General features: G+C 43.1%; 1 long non-coding RNA gene across 1 annotated transcript in view; it reads left to right on the plus strand.

The window, feature by feature from the left end:
- LOC142141225 (uncharacterized) overlaps nt 1-25,955 on the plus strand; it is a 173,610-nt gene that overhangs the window by 111,023 nt on the left and 36,632 nt on the right. The window lies entirely within an intron of this gene.

The raw sequence follows: 25,955 nt of genomic DNA on the forward strand, positions 1-25,955 counted from the left end.
CAGGATCCTCTGGAGCCCATTGCCTCTTCTTAGAGCAGCATACACCTGAGTTCTACCTGGGACTTCCTCTGACCAATAGATTTTGCTGTGAAATCAACTGATAGTGAGTATCCCTCATCATTGAGCTCTTTGCAGCTGTTGCCGGTTTCAGACCTAACAGATTGCACAGATCAGATTGCTTCATTTTCTATATGTAACTTTGCTGCCATCTTGTGGTCATTTATTGAATTTACCTCTTTCTAATATTCTAATATACCCTTTCTGCTGATTAAATAGTTGTTCCTAGTGGCACACTGATGTGTTGAACCACGCTTCCAAAAAGCAAATAAACAAATGTAAACCCCAAAGGGATTCGTCCGCCTCGGAGGCCGGGATGAGCTGAAAAGAGTATTTGCTATCTATGTCTATGTGACCAGTTCTCACTCTATACCTCCCCCTCACACCCTCTCCCCTCTTATCTATTCCATTTCTGGAGAAATGATCTAAAAAAAAAAAAAAAAAAAAAAAAAAAGCCATAAAACAGGGAGAAAACAAACAAACAAGCAAAAAAAAAAAAACAACAACAAAAAAAAAACAAACAAAAAAAAAATATACATAAAAATAAAACATAACTAAAAAAAAGACGCATTCAAGATGTCTACGAAAAACAAAAAACAGACCGGGACAGCTCCCATCTTTACTGCTGCCTCTAAGAAAGGGACAGCTTCTTCACCTCCAACAGATCAATCTAGCACCTCAAGTCCCAACTCTCCTTGTGACTCGGATATAGATCCCACAGTTCAAGCAGCTATTACTAACCTAGCGAATGATATAAAACTTACTTTTCAACAGGAACTTAAGAAAGCTATTGTTGAATTCAAATCAGAAATAGCAGCCCTCGGCACTAGAACTGATACTCTTGAATCGAAAACTGATGACATGTGCCGTGCTCAGACGACATTCGAACGTGAATTAGCCTTGCTTCGTACTGAGGTGGACTCGGTGAAAGAGAAACAAGAAGACCAAGAGAACAGATCACGGCGAAATAATCTGAGGATTCGCCATGTACCAGAATCTGTTACAAACTCTTCTCTGCCTGACTTCCTCTCCAGCCTTTTCAAACACCTACTTCCAGGCCTAACAGATAGTGAAATTCTGATGGATCGAGCACACCGGGCTCTCAGAGCCAAACCAACAGCTGATCAAAGACCGCGAGACATTATAGTCCGCCTTCATTATTATCAAACGAAAGAAAAATTACTTAATGCAACTAGACTCTCAGATTCGATTGACTTTCAAGAAATGCACCTCCAGATATTCCAAGATCTAGCCCCGTCTACTATCCAGAAACGTAGAGATCTGCAACCAGTTACAAGAATACTACGTCAACACAATTTCCGTTACCGATGGGGATTTCCATTCCAATTGCAAGTATTCGCTGGGAACTCCGTCCTATATGCCAAATCGCTTGACCAAGGACAAGACATCCTCTCCAAGCTAGAAATTCTTCCGGACTCAACCTCATCCACAGCACGCAATAATTCCTCAAGACCTGCAAAAGATTTAGCACCGCCTCCTACCTGGACAACGGTGAGCCGTCGATCGACAAGACCCTCCATCGATCCAGATTGATTGGTAACCCACAAATGTTCATTACATTATTCACACCTTTTCTTGGACTAACGTCTAATACCTAGCTCTTGTTTGCCTTGTGATCACTACAGGCACCTAATAACCAAACTGCCTTTTGTCATGTACTCCTAGTATTTTTGCGCTTTAAATAATATCCCCTTATGGGAGTTAAAATGTAAACAAGTTTTGGTATGTGTGACTTGGTCAGATGTTACCTGTTATACTTGATGCTGTTGTTACAATTTCTATATTACATAAGTGTTCATATTGTTTAGTCTAATTTCTCCACTCACTCCTCCCCCTCCCTTTTAGCTCTACGTCCATGATTCTCCCTTCTCCCCATCCCTCTTCTTCATATCCTCCTTTTTCCCTTACTTCCCTCCTCCCACTCCACACTTTCCCCTTTGTCCCCGTCCCACCCCCAACCTTTACTACCCCTCCTTCCCTTCTACTATTTTTGCCCCCTCTCCCCCCCTTTCTCCCAACACCCCTTCCTCTGGTCACTTATCCACTCCAACTTTGCTCAGAATATCTCAATCTATTATACTAAATAGCTATTCCTGGCCCCTTTCATGGCCTATCTGTATCCCACTAAACTAACCACCCCCCACAAGCACCCTTACTTGTATTACAATGTTTTTTCTTCATTATTTGATTTTATTGATAGCCCTATACGGGGCTCTCCTCTCTGAGGGTATTGGCCTAATTAGGCCCCTTTCTCTTTCTTCTTTTTACCTTCCTCTTACCTGTGGCATCCCTCCCTTTCCCCCATCCTTCCCCCAAGGCTCCAGATGGACTGAAAATCTTTTTTCTTTTTTACTCACTCAAGTAATGTTTTTACTAAAACTATGTAGGAATTATGCTTCCTCTTGCACCCATGGCGCTTAAGATACTCTCGATCAATGTCAACGGTCTGAACTCACCTACTAAACGGGCGGTGGTCTTGGGGGCCTGCAGGAGAGAGGGAGCTGATGTGATCTTCCTTCAAGAGACCCACCTCACGGGACAACACACTCGTCTACAAAGTAAGCTTTATACTCAAACGTTTTTTGCCTCTGCGGACTGCAAGAAGCGTGGGGTGGCAATTTTAATACACAATAGGGTTCCCTTTCTCCTAACTAAATCATATTCAGACCCAGACGGTCGGTATTTGATTTTGATTGGTACACTCCGCTCTGAGCAGATTACACTAATTTCTCTGTACGCACCCAATCAGGGTCAGAGTTCTTTTTTTTCTGAAGTATTTAGTCGTGTTGGGCGCCTTGCACAGGGCCATATAATTCTTGCTGGGGACTTCAATACCATTTTACATCCAACACTAGACAGATCCTCTGGCCCCTCCAACCAGAAACCTTCTCCCACCTCATTAAGAGACTCTCAATCCTTGCTGTCAGGTCTACACAATTTAGCTTTACATGACACTTGGCGACTTAAAAATGCGGATGCAAAAGACTTCACACATTATTCAGCCCCTCATGGCAGCTATTCTCGCATAGACATGATTTTTGTTTCCCATTCTCTCACTCATACGATATTAAATGCAGGAATTACCCCTCTCAGTTGGACAGATCATGCAGGAGTAGATATCACTCTTGACTTAATAAAATTAGCCCCACAACCGCGTCGATGGCGTCTGGATGACTCTTTGTTGTTGTCCCACTCTGTCCATCAAGAGATTAAGGAAGCAATTAAAGAATACTTTGAACTGAATCTCTCAGAAGAGATCGCCCCAGGAATTATTTGGGAAGCTCATAAGGCTACCATCCGAGGCAAAATGATAAGTAAGACTTCCGCAGCTAAAAAATTGGCCTCTCAAGAAATAATATCCCTTGAAAAAAAATTAGCCTTATTGCTCACCCAGCATAAACTACACCCATCTACGTCTCTTCTAACACAAATCTCTGCAATCAGAGGCCAACTGAATACAATCCTCTCTCGCAGAGCAGCAAACACACTTAAAAAATTAAATCAGCAATACTATGATAAGACTGATAAAGCAGATTCTATACTCGCTAACAAACTTCGACAGAGGAAAGCTAAAGGAATGATCACAAAACTTAAAAAAACTTCTAACTCTCAGCCGTTGTATGACCCTGTGCAAATCGCCCAAGAATTTCACGATTATTATAAAGCACTATATAATCTTCCCAGGGCCCCATCCTCTGCGGACTCTCTTGACGAGAAGATTACATCCTTTATATCATCTCTTTCATTACCGCATCTTACAGATGGTGACCTCGCCTTCTTGAACGCTGATATTACTCAGGCAGAAACAGTTTCGGCGATCAAGATGATGAAATCATCCTCTGCCCCGGGCCCCGACGGACTCACCCCACAATATTACAAAAAATTTGCTAAAGATCTTGCCCCTCACATGACAGATTTTTTTAATAAAGTATTAACAGGCTCCCCGTTTAACGAGGCGACGACCTTGGCCACCATCGTTGTTATACCAAAACCAGAGAAAGACCCCACCTTGTGTTCCAGCTATAGACCAATATCACTACTGAATGTAGATCTCAAGATATATGCCAAAATTTTAGCTAATCGGTTGAATGTCCTTCTTCCTTCCCTGATCCATCCGGATCAGGTTGGGTTTATACCAGGCCGCCAAGCTATAGACAACACTAGACGCGCTATTGACCTCGTACACTCTATTAATACCACTAAATGTCCATATCTGATTATGGCGCTAGATGCCGAAAAAGCATTTGACCGAATTTCTTGGCCTTTTATGTCTAGGGTCTTGAGGTCAATGGGCTTCTCTGGTAAATTTTTAGATGGGCTACTAGCTTTATACCAATCACCCAGGGCAACGGTGGTGGCCAATGGGGTCTCATCCTCCCCCTTTTCAATCTCCAACGGAACAAGGCAAGGTTGCCCCCTCTCACCTTTAATTTTTGCCCTTCTAATTGAACCCTTAGCTGCAAAGATACGATCTAATAAGGCTATTCAAGGAATTAAAACAGGGAAATCTGAACACAAAATATCATTGTATGCAGACGATGTTCTCCTGACTCTCTCGGACCCTGCAGTCTCTCTGCCCCCCCTCCTTGCAGATATCAACATGTACAGCATCATTTCAGGATACAAAATAAATCCTCAAAAAACAGAAATTCTTGATTTTTTTCTAACAGGCAAAACTAGATCTTCCCTCTCTCTTCAATTCCCCTTCAAATGGCATCAAAAAAAGATTAAATATTTAGGCATTCACGTCACTAAGCAATACAATCAACTTTTTCAAGCCAATTACCCAAAATTACTCTCCCAGATTAAATCTGATCTTGAAGCTTGGAACCAGCACTTTATTTCATGGATAGGACGTATCAATTCAGTTAAAATGAACATCTTGCCTAGACTACTATATCTTTATCAAGCCTTGCCAATACGCATTCCCCCATACGTTTTCAAATTTTTACAGCACTACACATCGCAATTTATATGGGGCAAAAAACGCCCAAGAGTCCGCCTTCTTGTCCTGCAGAGGTCGGCACGGGGTGGTGGCTTAGGGGTACCCAATTTTAGGCAGTATTATTTAGCAGCGCAACTTGCCCAATGTGTGTTATGGAATTCTCCTAGTTCCTCCAGGGTCTGGGTCTCGATCGAAGCAGAAAGCTTGGGTATCTCTTCCTCATCCTCTCTCCTGTGGCTCCCTCGCACCAGTCGTCCACGATCCGTTTCTCATCACCCGATTGTAGCCCACTCGTTATCTATCTGGGATCGAGCAAATGTGAAATTTAACCTTGCAACTACTCCCAGCCCGGTCATCCCACTTTTTGATAACCCCAAATTTCCACCAGGGTGTATAACTTCATCCTTTGAACACTGGAAACGAAAAGACATACGCTATCTCAATGATATCACCAAAGACGCTTCATTTCCTTCATTTGATGATTTAAAAACAAAACTTAATACTCCAAACACATATTTCTTCCAATACCTACAAGTAAGAAATTTTCATTCTACCAACAAATTAACTCTAGGTCGTAGACCGTTGACCTTTTTCGAAGCGCTTTCACTCCGGCGATCTTCTACCAAAGGTCTCATTTCCTTACTATACTGGGAACTTAAAGTCCCTGATTCGAACAACCGAGATTCTCATGAGAGGGGTTGGGAGAGAGACCTGGGGGAAACGCTAGACAATGAAGACTGGGAGGAAATTAGAACTAACACAGCCTCCAGTTCAATTTGTGTTAAATTAAAAGAAAATGCTTATAAACTTCTTTATCGCTGGTATTTGGTTCCAACCAAATTACAAAAAATCTTCCCAGATTCATCTAGCACATGTTGGAGAGGTTGTGGCGCAGAGGGGTCCTTCCTCCATATCTGGTGGCAGTGTCCCAGACTTGCCCCATTTTGGACGGAACTTCGGGACTTCGCCTCACAGCTACTGCAGATTGACATCCCGTTTTCTCCCAGGTTTTTCCTTCTCCCTCTCGGGATTCCATCGGCCACTAAACATCAAATGAAAATGTTTCGCCACATAATCTCCGCTGCCCTATGCCAGATTGCTACGGACTGGAAGCAGCCCAATGCTCCAACTTTACAGACGATTATCAGTAGGATCTGGTACGTTTATCAGATGGAATACATGACATGCATAATCCGTAATACCTCTAAGTCATTCACTAAGGTTTGGGCGCCGTGGACCTCATACTTCCAAATCCAAACCCCTTTTGTCATGTGATTCTACAGCATCACTCCATCTGGATCCTTTCTTCCCTTCCCTGTTCCTTCTCTCCCATCTCTTCTTTTTCTTTTTCTTCTCCCATATTCCACCACACTCTTTCCTCCATCTCACTCTTAGGTGGCCCGCCACGCCGCCACTCCCCCCCCACCCCTTTACTCTTCTCAGTCTTATTTCTCTTTCTAAAATAGTTGCTTTCTTGAAAAAATTGGGTCAACATGCTCATTAATACTCTTTTCTAACAAGACGCTGTATGTTTTATTGCATATGTATTTTTCAGATGTTTTTTTTTAACACAGTGCTGTATAGAATGTTACTTTTGGTTGACCCTGGCAAAAATAAAATCTTTAAAAAAAAAAAATATACTTACAGTTAGAGATGTTGCAGCTGCTGCTCGCTGCTCCTTCTTCTTCTTCCTCCGACCGCGCGGAACAGTGTTGTGACGTCAGGTCACACCACACCATCAGTGAGAATGGAGGATCACATGATCGCAGGGGCGGAGCACTGATTCCCCTGCGATCATGGTTGACAGCTGCCTGGCTGTCCCAGGCAGATCACATGATCGCAGGGGAATGATTCCTCCGCCCCTGCGATCGCATTCTGCTGCCTCGCAGTCACAGTGACAGCCAGGCTGAAGACAGCAGCGGAGACCAGCGGAGACGGAGTGGACTGGAAGACAGCGGGCCCCCTGGTGAACCTGGGCCCGGTACAACATTACCTCCTGTACCCCTGTGATGGCAGCCCTGCCCCTTCCTATACCATCTACCATCAAGCATTGAATTCTGTCTAAATTGCTCCTTACGTGTGCAAGTATGTGGTAGGTAAATTATATTGTAATCTACACAGGGACTGATGTACATTTATAAAATGCTCACGCCCCCCTTCTTGGGCCCCGTCATTTTCGGATCCTCCCTCCCCCTTCCCCGCCCTCTCTAGCTGTGCATTGAGCGTACTGAGTTGCTGTGTTTACTGTACTGTGCTGTCTCCCATTGTATTGTGATTTTGTTTGTCTCTGTACGGCGCTGCGGATGCCTTGTAGCGCCTTATTAATAAATATTAATAATAATAATAATAATGTTCCATACAGATGTACAACATGTTCATAATATGTAAACCATAGATGGTAAGCTTGCAAGCAGGGCCTTCCATGTATTGTAAGCTTGCGAGCAGGGCCTTCCATATATTGTAAGCTTGCGAGCAGGTCTTTCAATATATTATAAGCTTGCGAGCAGGTCTTTCAATATATTGTAAGCTTGCAAGCAGGGCCTTCCATATATTGTAAGCTTGCGAGCAGGTCTTTCAATATATTATAAGCTTGCGAGCAGGTCTTTCAATATATTATAAGCTTGCGAGCAGGTCTTTCAATATATTGTAAGCTTGCAAGCAGGGCCTTCCATAGATTGTAAGCTTGCGAGCAGGGCTTTCTCACCTCTTTGTCTGTTTTACCTAGTTTGCTTATTACTGTGTTTGCCCACAATTGTAAAGCGCTACGGAATATGTTGGCGCTATATAAATAAATGATGATGATGATGATGATGATGATAAAGTGATAAACTGCTTAAGGTAGAGAAATAAAAGAAAGATGCCAGTGCTGGAATATTGCAAGGACAGCAGCACTGTCAGATGTGAGAGTACCACTGTTCTGCAGTAGAATTAGATCATAAATGTGTAACATGGTCTCATAACAGGAATAAGTCCTTAAATACTACCAAATAATGAGGATTAAATACATTTCGGATGTTAGAAGACACAGGAAGATGACGCAGTAGGCTGGAAACAGAATTACTCCACAAGGAAATTCTGTTGCCAATGATGATCTGATATTAGCTCAGTACTCTCTCAGAGTGTTCAGTTCAGGTCACTTACCCATAGGAGTGCGCAGAACACTTCATTAGGGTGTGCACCCAGGGACACCGAGCGAGGGATACTCTGTCCTGCAGCTACTGCCGGAAGGGCATGTACAGCAACGTCTAGGGTGAGGGTGCCTAATAGTGCCCCCAGTTCATATAACGCCAAACAATAGTGCCGTCAGTTCATATAACACCAAACAATAATGCCTTCAGTTATAAAACACCAAACACCAAACAATAGTACACCCAAATCAATCACATTACACCAAACAAGTGCCCCCGGAACATATTATGCCAAACAATACTGCCCCAAGATAATAATATGCCACACAGTGATGTCCCCAGGTAATATTATGTCAAACAGTAGTGCCGCAGATGATAATATGTCACACAGTAGTGTCCCCAGATAATATTATGCCAAGTAGTGTCCCCAGATTATAAAATGTCACACAGTAGTGCCCCTAGATTATAAAATGTCACACAGTAGTGCCCTTAGATTATAAAATGTCACACAGTAGTGCCCCAGATAATATTATGCCAAGTAGTGCCCCCCAGATGATAAAATGCCACACAATAGTGCTCCAGATGATAAAATGCCACACAGTAGTGCCCCAGATGATAAAATGCCACACAGTAGTGCCCCAGATGATAATATGCCACACAGTAGTGCCCCAGATGATATGTCACACAGTAGTGCCCCAGATGATATGTCACACAGTAGTGCCCTCGGTCTGTCTGTCTGTGTGTGTGTGTGTGTGTTAGGGAATTTAGACTGTAAGCCCCAATGGGGCAGGGACTGATGTGAGTGAGTTCTCTGTACAGCGCTGCAGAATCAGTGGCGCTATATAAATAAATGATGATAATGATGATAATATGCCACACAGTAGTGTCCCCAGATGATAAAATGCCACACAGTAGTGCCCCCAGATGATAATATGCCACACAGTAGTGTCCCCAGATGATACAATGCCACACAGTAGTGCCCCTGGATAATAAAATGCCACACAGTTGTGCCCCCATATGATAATATGCCACACAGTAGTGCCCCAGATAATAATATGCCACATAGTAGTGCCCTCAGCTGATAAAATGTCACACAGTAGTGCCCCCAGATGATAATATGCCACACAGTAGTGCCCCAGATGATAATATGCCACATAGTAGTGCCCTCAGCTAATAAAATGCCACACAGTAGTGCCGCCATATGATAATATGCCACACAATAGGGCCCCAGATGGTAAAATGCCACATAGTAGTGCCCCAGATAATAAAATGCCACACAGTAGTGCACCAGATGATAATATTCCACACAGTAGTGCTCCCAGATGATATGTCACACAGTAGTGCCCCCAGATGATAATATGCCACACAGTAGTGCCCCCAGATGATAATATGCCACACAGTAGTGTCCCCAGATGATAATATGCCACACAGTAGTGCCCACAGATGATAAAATGACGCACAGTAGTGCCCCTAGATGATAATATGCCAAACAGTAGTGCCCCCAGATGATAATATGCCACACAGCAGTGCCCCCAGATGATAAAATGCCACACAGTAGTGCCCTAATTCAAATTGTGACATACACTACAAACACCAAAAACTGCTCTGTAGTCCTATATGTGAGTCTCACACTGATGTTGTCCGTTCCTCATTGGGTAATAGAAGAGCTGTAAGCAGCCTATCTTAGCGCCAGGATGTTGAGTGACATAGGAATTCTCTCCCTCCTGCTTGTGCTGACCCTGCAGCCCACCCTCAGTGAAAGGCAGCCTGGTGATTTACTTCCAGGACTGCTTCACTGTCTGGCAGTGGCACTCCCCCTTGTGGTCAAATTAAAAACAACATGCAAAAAGAAATATCCCAGAATGAATGAAAATGAAAACATAGGATAGCAGTCGGCCTCAGTGGACCACCGGCCTACCTGGAAAATTCCCGATAAGGCCTATGGCCAATCTGACTAAAGCTATTTACATTCATGGCCAAAAGTTTTGAAATATTGTTTTTCACAAACTTTGCTGCTTCAGTGTTTTTAGACCTTTTTGTCAGATGTTGCTATGGTATATTGAAGTAAAATTACAAGCATTGCATAAGTGGTAAAGGCTTTTATTGACAATTACATTAAGTTTATGCAAAGAGTCAATATTTCCAGTGTTGACTCTTCTTTTTGGAGACCTCTGCAGTTCGCCATGGCATGCTGTCAATCAACTTCTGGGCCACAGCCTGACTGATGGCCGCCCATTCTTGCCTAATCAATGCTTGGAGTTCTCCAGAATTTGTGAGTTTTTGTTTGTCCACCTGCCTCTTGAAGATTGACCACAAGTTCTCAATGGGATTACTTTTGCCTTATGGCAAGGTGCTCCATTAAGCTGGAAAAAGCATTGTTCATCACCAAACTGTGCTTGGATGGTTGGGAGAAGTTGCTCTTGGAGGATATTTTGGTACCATTCTTTATTCATGGCTGTGTTCTTAGGCAAAATTGTGAGTGAGCCCACTCCCTTGACTGCGAGGTAACCCCACACATGCATGGTCTAAGGATGCTTCACTGTTGGCATGACACAGGACTGATGGTAGCGCTCACCTTTGCTTCTCTGGACAAGCGTTTTTCCAAATGCCCCAAACAATCTGAAAAGGAATTCATTAGAGAAAATGATTTTACCCCCGTCCTCAGCAGTGCAATCCCTGTGCCTTTTGCAGAATATCAGTCTGTCCCTGATGTTTTTCCTGAAGAGAAGTATCTTCTTTGCTGGCCTTCTTGACACCAGGCCCATCCTCCAAAAGTCTTTGCCTCACTGTGCATGCAGATGCACTCACACCTGGCTGCTGCCATTCCTGAGCACGCTGTGCACTGGTGATGTTCTGATCCAGCAGCTGAATCAACTTTACTAGACGGTCCTGGCGCTTGCTGGACGTTCTTGGGCTCCCTGAAGCCTTCTTCACAACTATTAAACCTCTCTCCTTGAAATTCTTGATGATTCGATAAATGGTTGATTTAGGTGCAATTTTACTAGCAGCAATATCCTTGCCTGTGAAGCCCTTTTTGTGGAAAGCAATGATGACTATACGTGTTTCCTTGCAGATAACCATGGACAAAAGAGGAAGAACAATGATTTCAAGCACCACCCACCTTTAAAAGCCTCCAGTCTGTTATTCTAACTCATTCAGCATAACAGAGTGATCTTCAGCCTTGTCCTCATCAACACTCTCACCTGTGTTAACGAGGGAATAACTGATCAAGCCAGTCCTGGGACCCTCTGCACCGGCTTGAGTATATTTTCTGTGGGCAGCCTTTGCTAACGTCATCCTGAAATGACATTATTAATCAGAGCATAGCAGCGGTACTTGTACATAGGTTTGCATGGAAAAGCATCGCAGGACTTTGGTAACTAGACCCATAGTCATTTTCTGAAACTTAACTTTTATACTGACTAGCCAACATTTTAAAGGGGTTTTCCACTAACAGAAAATCCCCCATCTTTCTGACCTGTCTGCCCTTTTGCATTGCAGTCCCTCGCTTTACTTCAAACTACATTTTGTCAAGAGAAAAGGAGGAAGACTCTATCAGGACATTCCTCTTCAATTGTGCTGTGTTGAAGGCTGTTATTTGGCATTATTAAAGAGAACTGCATTGACTAAATGTTTCTGTTCAGTGTGCTGCAATGTGACAGGGCTCCCAGCTTTACCTAACAGGAGATAGCATGGGGAGGAACCCTGCTTTTGCTAAATGGGAGGAGTGGAATATAAAGAGGGAAGTTTGTTCAAAAGTAGGCAACCCCTTTTAAAGTGATTGGGCAACTTAATTGGTTATATCATTACACTATTACTTGTTATTGACAGTGAGAGGTTTCAGTGTCTTGCACTGTTTATAAGGTATAAGACTTTTTGTTTTAGGGAAGAACAAAAAGTAGAGTGAAACAGAGTTAAGATGAAAAACAAAACTGATAGACATTTTCACTATGCAGTCCATACCTGAGCCTGTGTGACAAGTGGAGATGTTACCTATAGCAACCAATTAGATTTAGCTATCATTTTGTAGAATGTATTAAATAAATGATAGCTACAATCTGATTGGTTTTTCAAACCTGCCAGAAAACTCTCTGCTTGATACATTTACCTCCTGGTCTTGTCTACTGTAAAAGAATTCACCAAAATTGGTGACACCTCTGCTGTAACTCAATCTGATTCTACTATCTACTATCAACATCCAAAGAATGGTGGAGGATTACTTTTAATTTTTTTGAATGGTATGAAGACAACAGTTTTATTAAGAAAGAACTGTTGCTTGCAGCAGTAATGTAAGCATGGATGTCTAAATAGACGTGTATATGTATTACCTTCCACCAGGGCCGGACTGGCCATCTGGCACTTCTGGCAAATGCCAGAAGGGCCGATGGCTATATGGGCCGGCCCGACTCCCCCTGTCTTCTTGGTGGCTGGTTCCAGGAACCAGCCACCTCTGCTGCGCGCTCCCCAGCTCCCTCCCCCGTTATGCTGTGCAGCCAGTTACACTGGTGAGTTTACTTTTTTTTTTAATTTGTTTTTTCTTTTACTGAAGAGGGGGGGTGCCGCGATTTTCGGGGGGGAGGGGGGGGGGTCGCGGGGGTGCCGCGATTTTCGGGGGGGTGCCCGCGATTTTAGGGGGGTTCAGGGGGTGCCGCGATTTTAGGGGGGGTCGCGGGGGTGCCGCGATTTTTGGGGGGAGGGCGCCGGGGTGCCGCGATTTTCGGGAAGGGGGGTGTCCGTGATTTTCTGGGGGGGGGGTCGCGGGGGTGAGAGCCGGGGGTGCTGGGAAAGGGGGTGAGAGCCAGGGGGTGCTGGGAGAGGGGGTGAGAGAGCCGAAGGGGGTGCTGGGAGAGGGGGTGAGAGCCAGGGCATGCTGGGAGAGGGGGTGAGAGAGCCGAAGGGGGTGCTGGGAAAGGAGGTGAAAGCCGAAGGGGGTGCTGGAAAAGGGGGAGAGAGAGCTGAAGGGGGTTCTGGGAAAGGGGGAGAGAGAGCTGAAGGGGGTGCTGGGAGAGGGGGAGAGAGAGCTGAAGGGGGTGCTGGGAGAGGGGGAGAGAGAGCTGAAGGGGGTTCTGGGAAAGGGGGAGAGAGAGCTGAAGGGGGTTCTGGGAAAGGGGGAGAGAGAGCTGAAGGGGGTGCTGGGAGAGGGGGTGAGAGAGCTGAAGGGGGTGCTGGGAGAGGGGGTGAGAGAGCTGAAGGGGGTGCTGGGAGAGGGGGTGAGAGCAAGGGGGTGCTGGGAGAGGGGGTGAGAGCAAGGGGGTGCTGGGAAAGGGGGTGAGAGAGCCAAAGGGGGTGCTGGGAAAGGGGGAGAGAGAGCTGAAGGGGGTGCTGGGAGAGGGGGTGAGAGAGCTGAAGGGGGTGCTGGGAGAGGGGGTGAGAGCAAGGGGGTGCTGGGAAAGGGGGTGAGAGAGCCAAAGGGGGTGCTGGGAAAGGGGGTGAGAGAGCCGAAGGGGGTGCTGGGAAAGGGGGTGAGAGAGCCAAAGGGGAAGAGGTGCTGTGTGAGGGGTGAGAGAGCCAGGGGGTGCTAGGAGAAGGGGTGAGAGAGCCAGGGGGTGCTGGGAGAGGGGGTGAGAGCCAGGGGGTGCTGGGAGAGGGGTTGAGAGCCAGGGGGTGCTGGGAGAGGGGATGAGAGAGCCGAAGGGGGTGCTGGGAAAGGGGGTGAGAGAGCCAAAGGGGAAGGGGTGCTGGGAGAGGGGGTGAGAGAGCCAGGGGGTGCTGGGAGAGGGGGTGAGAGAGCCAGGGGGTGCTGGGAGAGGGGTTGAGAGAGCCAAAGGGGAAGGGGGTTCTGGGAGAGGGGGTGAGAGAGCCAGGGGGTGCTGGGAGAGGGGGTGAGAGAGCCAAAGGGGAAGGGGGTGCTGGGAGAGGGGGTGAGAGAGCCAAAGGGGAAGGGGGTTCTGGGAGAGGGGGTGAGAGCCAGGGCATGCTGGGAGAGGGGGTGAGAGAGCCGAAGGGGGTGCTGGGAAAGGAGGTGAAAGCCGAAGGGGGTGCTGGAAAAGGGGGAGAGAGAGCTGAAGGGGGTTCTGGGAAAGGGGGAGAGAGAGCTGAAGGGGGTGCTGGGAGAGGGGGAGAGAGAGCTGAAGGGGGTGCTGGGAGAGGGGGAGAGAGAGCTGAAGGGGGTTCTGGGAAAGGGGGAGAGAGAGCTGAAGGGGGTTCTGGGAAAGGGGGAGAGAGAGCTGAAGGGGGTGCTGGGAGAGGGGGTGAGAGAGCTGAAGGGGGTGCTGGGAGAGGGGGTGAGAGAGCTGAAGGGGGTGCTGGGAGAGGGGGTGAGAGCAAGGGGGTGCTGGGAGAGGGGGTGAGAGCAAGGGGGTGCTGGGAAAGGGGGTGAGAGAGCCAAAGGGGAAGGGGGTGCTGGGAGAGGGGGTGAGAGAGCCAAAGGGGAAGGGGGTTCTGGGAGAGGGGGTGAGAGAGCCGGGGGGTAGAGGGTGCAGGAAGACGTGTGAGAGAGCCAGGGGAGTAGGTGGTACAGGAAGATGTGTGAGAGACAGCGGAGAAGGTGGTGCAGGGGGTTAAGTAGAAGATGGTGCAGGGGCATAGGTAAAAGAAAGTGTAAAGGGAGAGACATCTTAAGAATGGGAATGTCAGGGATGCAGCCATCATAAAACACAAGTAGTAATGAAGAATGGAAATGCACAGAGGGGACAAGTGTTAAAAAAAATAAAAAATCAAGCCTTCATACTCCATTCACTTATATTTTTTATACCCCCACTCCTAAATTTCTGCTTCGACCACTGCCCTCTATTCCTGCTCCCGACTGCCTGTGTGAGCTGACAGCTGCTGATCCCTCCTCGCCCAGCGTGCCCAGTAGGAGAACAGAACACAGGATGCCATAATCAGGTAAGTTCATATATTTTCTCGTGTGGAATATGTTTTTAACCATCCTTTCTTGAACTGGGGACACTACAGCGTATCCAATAATGTTTAACACTATGTATTGCTCATCATTGCGCTGTAATGTTTTCTGCATATTTATCTGTACAGAGATTTTTAATTAAGAGGAAAAAACATTGCTTGTCATAAATTTTATCTGTAATTGTGTCAATATATCTATTTTTGTTTGCATTGTAAATGATGTATTAAGCTGCTCTTGGGACTCACACTCAGTATCTGATATGCTGTACCAATTTTTATTTGTGAATGAGTTTTTGTCTGAGCTTTACTAATGATTTGGGGGCACTACTATGGCATAATGTTATTTGGGGTCACTATTGTGGCATTATATGATTTGGAGGCACTGTTGTGACATAATATGATTTGTGGGCACTACTGTATGGTATATGTTTTGGGGGCACTACTATGCCATAATATGATTTGTGGGCACTTCTGCATGACCAAATATGAATTGAGGGTAATACTATGTGGCATAATATGACCTTGGGGCACTACGATGTGGCATAATATGAACAGGGCACACTAAGGTGTAGCATCATATGAACTTCTGCCAAAGGCAAGTTTTTCATTGTTGAATATGATGGGAGCCCAAAGAAGTTGCTGTATCAGGGCCCAAAATTCCTCTTGTCAGCCCTGCCTGTGAGTCAAGGGGGTAGACGTCTCCAGGTAAATAATCTAAATGTTTCCTATCTAATCAAACTGATGGATCATGATGGGTCACATCCAATTATTTCTCACCCACCTCCTCTATCCCCCTTAATTTATATACTGTGTTATTTAAAATGAATAGAAAAGACGCATATCCAATTACTGTAGTAAAACAAAAATATTTTTCTCTGACATTTTGCTGTAGATGGAAATACTTTTAATGCCGCCGTGTGGGTTCAACTGATCATTCAATAGTTATGTTTTTTTTAGATATATGTTAGTTTTATTTCATGTGGAATGATTCATGAAAATTCTGCCATTACTATTTCATTGAGGGAAAAGGGTACCTGTTACCTATATGTGTGTGTAAGTACTCTGTTTGTAGTTGCTTTTTGTGGGAGATTTGAAAAAAGCAAAACATTGTTTCCTACAGTGGCGTCTGCATAATTGGTGGTATTACTGCAGTATGGGGTGGCGTGCTGGTGGCAATGTTGTAGTGTGTTTGGTGCTTAGTATTGCTAATAAGTAGGAGAGGGTATTGCTATAATGTGGGGGTGATGCTGGACGCTGTAATGTGGGGGGTGATGCTGGACGCTGTAATGTGGGGAGTGATGCTGGACGCTGTAATGTGGGGGGTGATGCTGGACGCTGTAATGTGGGGGGTGATGCTGGACGCTGTAATGTGGGGGGTGATGCTGGATGCTGTAATGTGGGGGGTGATGCAGGACGCTGTAATGTGGGGGGTGATGCTGGACGCTGTAATGTGGGGGGTGATGCTGGATGCTGTAATGTGGGGGTGATTGATGTAGTATGAATGTGTGTGGGGGGTTATTTATTGCTGAAATTTGGGTACTAATAATGTATTGTCATGGTATTTAGTGATGTAATTGGGGTGCTAATAATGTAATGTTGAGGGTTATTAGGAGAAATAAATACCCCCTCCCCCCCACACACACACACTCATACTACATCATGTTGTACTGCGCCAGCATCAGTGTGCAACAATATGGTGCATGGAGCCCAAGTGGGCCTGTGTGCTTTAAATGCCAGGGCTGATTTTTAGTCCCAGTCCGGCCCTGCCTTCCACTGTGCTGCTGTTTCATCAGTATTGCACAAAGTGTTTGCAATCTGCACTTTATGTCAAAGGTGCCTAACTATATTATAATTTTTTGGGAATTGGGGCTGATTTGAAGCTCAGTGATAACCTTGCTTTCTGCTGTGAATTTCAATGACTCTTTTTAATGCATTGTCTGGAACAAGAGCTGATATACTTATGTCATAGTGAACACAGCCAATTTTTGGACACCTGGCGGATTTACCCTTCTGAAGTTTGTTTTCAATCATCCTTTCAATTGCTTGTCTCTCATACTTTGTTTTTCACTGGGTTCACCATCTCCAACCCGCCGGGGCACCCTGGATTGGTCTTGGTCTGATAAATGCATGCATCCCGGGGGAAAGGGGGGGGATAGTGCTCGTCACAATGTACTAGCTGTAGAATTACCACAGTTATCCAAGGAATAGGTGGAGCGATCAAATAAACCATAACTGATTTCATGAGCCATTCTCAGTTTCACTGTACCAGCCATGTGCTCAAAGTGACAGCGATCCCCTCGTCTTCATCTTCCAAAGCTTAGTCTGCAGGGGTCAGTAACACACCCATTTGTTTTCTCGGATCTCTTAGCTGTTCTTTAAACTGGACATATTTATCGTTCTGCCGCAGGGCCTCCTCTGTATTATTCTTCTGAAGCGCATTGTATCTCTCGTGTACAAGCTCTCTTAAATCCGGGATCTCTTAATTTAAGTATGATCTCCTCAATTGCATCTATTTAATGCTTTAAATCTCTGTTCAATGTAGCGTATTCTAATATGACAGATTCCATGCTGCCCACATGTTCCATGTCACAGTCTGTCTGAAGTAGATCTAATGCCACTCCAGTTGTAATATCCCTTTCTGTGTCTACATAAGTTGTGTGGCAATGTTTCCTAGATGTGCTATGAACTGCCGTGTGTTTGTGTCGTTGCTCTGCCGCTTAGCATCCAGCCAGGTCGCTGCAGTCTTTGTCCGAAAGTGTATGAAAATAATATTGTGACCTGTGAGGTGGGCAAAATTTACTGCAAATCTCCTGATATTAGTGTTATTGAGGTTAATAATAATGTGGGAACAAAAAAAAGAGCCAAATTATGTCATTTCAGCATATTGTAGCAATTTTTCTAAAAAAAATACAGATCCAAAACAAAAACACGCGAGGGCGGTTTTGCCAAAAAACCAAAACACGAAGTTAATTCAGACTCAAAGCCAAAACCAAAACCAGAATATGAGGGTCAGTGAACATCTCTAATACAAATAGTTTCTTGTAAAATAAAAAGGAGTAAACAACAGCAAAATGGTATACTCACGAATGATCAGATTTCTGCCTGCAGAGAACATGAATTTGCTGAAACAATTCTCAAAATGAAATTGACTCTCAAAAGTTAGAACTCTGTTAGAATTACATTCCAAGCATGCTCCAGGTGCCCACAAGACCCATTCAACTGTGATGTCAGAACCAGAAAATCTGTGTTCCTGCAAATGAGTTTTACGAACATCTATTCAACACACCTTTCAAGTCAGGGATTCTTTACACTGACCTATCTTCTTACCAGAATGCTACAAAGATCCTACAAAGATGATATGAATGAAATGATGAATCCTACAAAGGTGATATTACCTCCACACAAGGCATAAGATTTCCTTAATTTACATATCAGACAGAAATCTTGCAAGTATGATATCTAAGAAAATATGATATTTCCTTATTTCCTTTCATTTAAACTTATCCCAGCTGCTGAGCCTTCTGTCACCCAATTCAGATGTCCTGAGATATCACAGAACCACAAAGAATGTGAGGGATCTGTTGTTGGATATTATTGATGATATGGATATAAACTTAAATAGAGTTTCTAAGAGGTTTTAGCTTTTACGACCTGTGCCATAAATTGGTATTGGGCACTTATCTGTACCTTTGGATCTCTCTATCCATAAATTCCTCAGGGTAGAGCAGAAGAATATAGAGACAATCAAAGAGAGTCTCTCCCTCTCAGGCTTTAACCCATAGTTGGAAACATCATCATCATTTATTTATATAGCACTAACATATTCCATAGCACTTTACAATTGGGGAAACAGAGTTTCTGTGAGCTACACCAAGCTAATACTATGAATTAAATCACATACATATTTGTAGTTTTATATGATATGTAAGTAGCTTGCATATGAGAGACATAAAGAAATAAGAGTGCAGAGATAAGAAATAAATCAAGTGCTACATTAATGCCTTCACCGATGAGGCTTTCTAATCCTAGCCTGTTGTGGGACTTTTTGGGCTGGTCACATCCCATCATAAATATCAGTAATTTGTTTATTCAGTACTCATACAAATTATACCTAATTTTTTCAGAAGACCTTTGAATGTTTTTGTGAATGTTCAGAAATCACCACTAGTTTTCCTATAAACAATAGTGTATAAAAGATGGTGGACTGCGCTATTCTCAGTTGCTGCTGTTTACTCTTAAGGGAATCACACAAATATTCCTAAAATATCAAATCTATACAAAGAATAAAGAGTGTCCTGCACTACTGAGTGTGTTCACATACCTCTAGCATCAAGTGACAGTTGAAAATGGATACAATCCTGATACAATGGATGATAAGTAAGAAATATGAACAATAAATATACTTATATTCTGATAATGAGAAGATCCATATATCACAGTATAGTAGTATTTCCTTCCTTATGAACTTGAAGTAGTATGTGACATGTGAAAGATTAAAATACAACATAGTGAGACATCTTTAAGACAGTGGCAAAAATAAATAGATAATATATAATAGATTATTGAAGCAAATAGTTGCTATAAATCAATCCATATGATTAAATCCACCATGTTCACTCTCCTCTATAGTTCTACTTCCTGAACAGTGAATTTATAATCGCCTTAGGTGCTCCACAGACTGTAATGTGTAGTATTGATTGGTCCTTCACCACCCAAATCCTTATGTGAGAACACTAAATACAAAGCATTTTCTAAACTAGCCAACCTACTGCATCAAATGAGGATACACCTGAGTTTATTGAAGCCAGAATCAGGAAGATCTGACTTCTTAACACTTTTTGTGGTGAGGGTGCTATTGTCTGGTGATAACCAGATAATAATAACTACTAAGGGGACTCATCATTTGAAAGAGATTACTCCCCTCTCAAATTATGGTACTCCTCATTTTGTTGAAGTCAAATTGTGGTTGTGGTATTATTTCCCCGTCTCTTTTCCTGGGTCCCACCAACAGTGGGGGCTTGGTAAGTATGATTTTTACAACTTTGAACTCCTTTAGTGCTAAGGACGAGTGGGATTCATAATTCATCTTTTAGGTCCATACGGGGTCAGGAAAGGTTACAACTATAAGTGGTAGAAAAAGAAACAGTTAAAGGTACTCTTAAAATGATTGGGAAAATAAGAAATAGGGAAATGTGTGCAAGAGACACACTGTGCATTCTAAAGGCAATACACAATCTGACAATGAGGTCAATGGGTAGTTATATAAGAACAGTAACTAAGGGGAAAATTCAATTCTGAACAAAGTAGCGTAGCAGTAATGCATGATTTGTGCATCATTGGATATTATGGTATCTATTGTTGATTTTTGCTCACATCACTGAGGTGCGAGCAACTATCAGAGATGTTTTAATACCCAAACATCCCATGAGGCTTCGGGTTACTTAAAAAGAATCAGACCCTCATCGGCAAAGGAACCCCACCCGACCCATAAATGTGAGCAAAACCTACTGCTCACTGCACCTTTCTAGCCGCCCCTAACGGGAAAAGGCCTCCACAACCCCATGGAACTACAGAGGACCAATAGAGGACCAAGTCAGGCCATAAGAAAAGTATCCTTGTCAGTTCAGATCCAAACAGGGAGGAATTAACTTGTGTCAAAGTGGAGAAAACCCACACAGCACCAGACCAGAGTGGCACAAAGCAGACAGCAGCGGAAGAAATAGCCCAAAAGGAAACAGCAAGGATAGGAAAAAGGGAAGAAGAAAGAAACAAGAGAAGAAGAAACAAGAAAAATTGAAAAGGGGGACACAAGTGAAGGTAGAACCATAAAAACCTTGTGGCGCCAACAGTCAATCAGGTCCACTTGTTGAGGAAAACTTAGGAAAAACCCCTTCGTACCCCTGCTTCCAAAAGCAACAAGCAACCAAAGCCCTGTGTCACCCGATGGCAGAAATAGCAGAAAGGAAAAAACAGAAATAAAAACAGCAGAGAAGCCGCACAAATACATTAAAGCAATCAATTTCGACCTGCCCAACTGTTGGATGCAATGAATTGCTGTGCCAGCTTGCAGACGTTGCCAAAAGTTTGCTGAAAAGAAACTGTATTCTGTGAGGGTGGGGGTGGGTGAGGGCATCACAATGCACCAACTGTGCTTCCACTGTATGGGGATGCATAAGGGCAAACTCAGGGACAACTTTAAAATGGGCAAACCAAGCCATTCCTCCTAGGGAACAAAGAACCACTGCCCCTGGTCTAGCTGATCAGGCATGGGCAAGTGTATCTTGCAGACTACAGGTGAAGCCTTTTTGCAATAATTAAATGCATAGTGAACATTAAAGAGGATGGAGCCAACCTAAAAAAGGCCATGAATTTGCTGGCCTGGAAGGTGCCAAAACAACGCTAACATGGCTGCGCTAAACAATGCAAAGTCAAACATATCATGCGACACAACTACAAGTGTCCCTCATAATCAAGGGGGAGAATTGTCCTACTCCAGTCAGGGAGAACTGGGCACACACGCACCCAGCAGCAAGGTCGTGTAATGAAAATAAAATAGTTGAGCCACATCCGCTAGTCACTGAAGCCTAGCAAAGAGGGCCACTGCTGGCCCTAATGCTAAAATCAAAAATTATTAGCACACTGAACCAGCCAATGCAGCAAGTTAGCTACCAGGGGGAAGTTACACTCTGCCCAGGATAGCACACCCAAAAACAACCTGCCTGCCATGAAACCCAGCTGCCCACATTTCAACCGCCACACAATTGTCTCATGGTGTAGACTGAGCACTTTTCACACAACCATGCAAAAGGCACAGCAGACCAATTTTTTGGTAGAACTAGCCTAAATCCTGGGCTGTCTGGCTCAAACTAATACATCAGGGAATCCCTCTCTTAAGCTGGGTACATACTACAGGATTTTTAGCCGATTATCACGCCAATCACACGATAAATGACTGTTCGGAGTGTACACACTATTGCAACATCAGACCTAAGATCATGTTTTATCGTACCAAAGCACATTATATCATTTCATTGATTTTATATCTCTATAAACAATGAAAAGATGTCTTTTCAGCAGAATGGTTATGACAGAAGAAGAGCATAGATATGAAGATAAATCATGTAAAATCGTGTAAGTGTGTACATATGAATCGACATCCTGATCAGGACTTTCAGTTGTAAATCGTTAAAAATATCACATTGGGAAAAAATTTCTGTTGTATGTACCCTAGCTTAGATGTGAAAAGACCTAAAGCCTAGCTTGCAAACAAACAGCAGATGTCCAGTTTCATTCACTTATGAACAAATAGCAATCTTCTCTCCCTATGGAGGATTCCAGATCCTTTCCGCCAGGAAATGAGAGAAACTGAGTGAGTAAGTTGACAGCCTTTTAAACTACATCTTGCAGGTGCAACTGCTAATTAGCCCAAAGCTTTCGGAAGACAGTCTTTCCAATACTATAAATTTTCCCCGGAGTTTAAAACACATAGGTCAGAAACCTTGGACTTACATATAGTCCAGCAATGACTTTGCCAGAGAATATGTCACAATATGTATGTATGTATATGTAGTGTTAAAGTAAAATAATTGGATGAAGGTTGTAAGTAATTATTTCTGTACACTACAATTAGTTGCGATGCGATGAATACACAACCTAATTATAATTGCAATAAAATGTAAATAAGTTTAGTGTTTGTCTATTGTTTTATAATATTACTTTTCAAACACTAATAGCCAGCTCACAGGGATCATAAAGAACCGATTTAAACAGGTCTAGAGTCGGGAATCTGAAGTAAGGACATCTTGAATTGCTAAGAATAATGACCAGAGGACTCCATCAATGCCACAGCGAGTACCTGAGAGTACAAGACCCTTCAACCAAAGAATGAAGACCTTACAACTATAAATCTGTGTCACTGTGATGTCATTACTTTAACAACTGTACAGTGTATAAATTGTTCACCTCTGGCTTCAGATCCCAGAGCATTCTGATTGAAGCTTGAGTTGGTGCCAACGAGTGAACGCGTATACCAAACTTTGCCTTGTTATTATTTGCTAATAAATCCTTTGTGCTTTGGAACCACAGTGATCGCATTGAAGAATCTTTATTACAGATGATAGTTACAGATGTAACAGCTTGGGCGCTCGTGAGCGGTCTTTACTCTTCTCTATGACTCGCAGAACGCTTATTGTTCTATACTTTTATTTTTACATCTTGTGTTGATAAACCGAATTCCCACTTTGAGAGTCTATCAGAAGTGCTGGAGTGAACCTTGAGGGACAAAGGTAATATTATTTTACATAGTTTTGTTTTGCGAATGTTATACACAGCATTAGATTGTAAAAGCACATACTACATTTCTATACTACCACAGATTTATGCAGAAAGATATATAAGAAATTCCGTTTTGTTTTGTTATAATATAGCAAAATAACTTGTTAAATATATCTAAGAAAACAAGGTTGCCAACAATAGAAAATGTCACTAACAAAATGGGTTTGTGAGCGTGTACGTAAGTGTGGGGTATAGTGAAGAGATTACATTGTGTAGGCATGCAACACGTATGGTTAATTTTACTGACTTGTGGTTCGTGTTTGTATTAGTACACTACACAGGCGGTTAGTAGTACTGTCTGACCTAGCGCTTATGATTGGTACAGTACCGTCTCACCAAGCAATTAAAATCTAGTGTACTATAATATATTGTAGATTACATACATTAAATATACTATATTATATATTAATTCAAAGAGCATCCTTGCTGGGAACTAAAGTTTCCAGATGGGAAGGTGGATCCTTTCTGGAAAGAAAGCTTCCAGACGGGAAGATTAAAGAGTATCCTCTCGGGAAAGAAAAAAAGTTTCCGAGAGGAAGGAGTATCCTTGCAGGAAGAAAGTTTCCAGCCAGGAAGGAGAATTCTCACTAGGAGAAAGCGTTCCTTATGGGAAGAGTGAAGGAACGTCACTTTAGAAACCTTTAGCTTTGCGGGCGTTCAAATTGTGTGAGACCTGTATTGGTTAATAATTGCCATTTTTTAATTACCCAAGCATCTGAAGGACCACAGATCATAGGAGCTAGGCAGACACGATATGGGAAAACATTAGAACATAAGTATATAGTAATACCAGAGAGGTCAACAATATACATTATGAGCTAGAAGCATGGTCTTAGAGCAACTGTGTGTTGTGAAAAGTGGAAAAATATAACTGCTGAGTGTGTGATGAAATTTTCTAGCGTTGGCAGTTTGATCCTGATGTTTTGAATATAGTTAAATATCAGATTTGTATGCTAAGTCCAAGAAAATGAAGGCTTAAACATATCACATGTTTACATTTGTGGCAGAGTGAAGACAATGTTTGGTACAAGGAATTCACCACCTTATGTGGATAGCAAAGTGCAGACAGGGAAAATAGTGAGCTCTGTAAACTATACCCTGTTTAGAAAAAAACAAATGGCTATTGAAAGGGATGAAGATGAGCCTACTTTAATTTCTGCAGTGGCTCATACAATTAGCTACTACAGACCCTAGAAAGACCCTGTCATATACCAGTAAGCATATAAGTATTCATTATGCAGAGACAATAGTTCCAGCTATTGATCAGGGGAGTAGTGAAATTGTTGAATTAAACCCAGTTAGAAAAATAGCTGTTCCCCGTGGGAAAGCATATAAGGATGGGGTGGTCCCAGTCAGGAATGTAGCCATTTAGCTAAATGCCAAAAATCTGGGGAATGCACACAAACCAACAAATAAAGATTGTCTGATATTTTGAGGGCTTATATCCCTCCTAATATTGATATTTCCAATTTTATTAAAAAAAAAATAGTGAAATTGTGGAGGACAAAACTTTGGCTGATGAAGACAATCAGACAAACATTAAGGATATAAATGTCCAACTCAATTTATATTTTCCAGTGGTAATTAATTGACATAAAATATTGACCATAAAACAAAGGGATAGTGAAAGTGCAGTAGATTACTTTGCAAGGGCAATGTCCGACATGGCTGCATACACTAGGATTCAAGACATCAAAGATAATGTTCATTATAGAGAAGTAGTGGTGTCAGTTTTGATAGTGTCATGTGCAAGTTAATTTCTAGGCATATAAATCTGTAAATATGTACTTGTGACTTAATTCTTAGTAATAGCTTGACATTGCTTAGAAGGAGCTAAGTACAGCCAGGGGTAATTTGTTCAAACTGAAACTAAATCTATGTTTTTGATTATGTCAAACTCCTCTTTTCTGCCCAGGGGGGCTTGTAGTAAAGAAATCAGACCTATGGTTAGGGACGGGCAACTTGTGTCCATGAATAGTGGTTCGCAAAATTGAAAGCCTTGGAAATATCTCTTTTAGGAAAGTGATGTGCACTAAACTCTAGACATCTCGACTACAGAGCCTTGCTATAAGTTGTTACAGCTGTGTTATATAACAATGGGCTAGGGACACAAGCAAATATTCTATCATATTTTCTCCAATATCATACTTACAGGAGGCATGTGTGGTATGCAGAGGAAGAGGAACTTATGATCTGTTGTGCGGAGGTAAAATCATGTTTGTAAGCCATACTGGTGAAACGTTAGCACAGGGTAATGAAAACCTGACTTAGAAGGTGTTTCTCCCACAGAGTCATTAAACCCTAATTTGTAGTTACACAGACCTTTCAGTTCTGACATCACAGGAAGTGGGACTGTGGGTCTGCAGCATATTCAAAGCTGCCCTGTGACTCTAAGGATGCGTTCGCTTTTGGGAGTCAATCTTGTATTGAAGAGTGTCCCATTTTCTGCTTCTCCCAGCAACAGAACCTTGATCATTCGTGAGCTATCAATTCTGTGCTTTATTCATTTTATTTTATGAGAAACCATTGCAATATATTTGTATGTCATTTTATTAATTGTTTTATCTTAAGCATTGTTGTATTTTCCATATTAAATTACACTTAATGGGCCTGATTTATTAAGGAAA

Source organism: Mixophyes fleayi, chromosome 1, assembly GCF_038048845.1.
Source record: "Mixophyes fleayi isolate aMixFle1 chromosome 1, aMixFle1.hap1, whole genome shotgun sequence".
NCBI lineage: Eukaryota > Metazoa > Chordata > Amphibia > Anura > Limnodynastidae > Mixophyes > Mixophyes fleayi.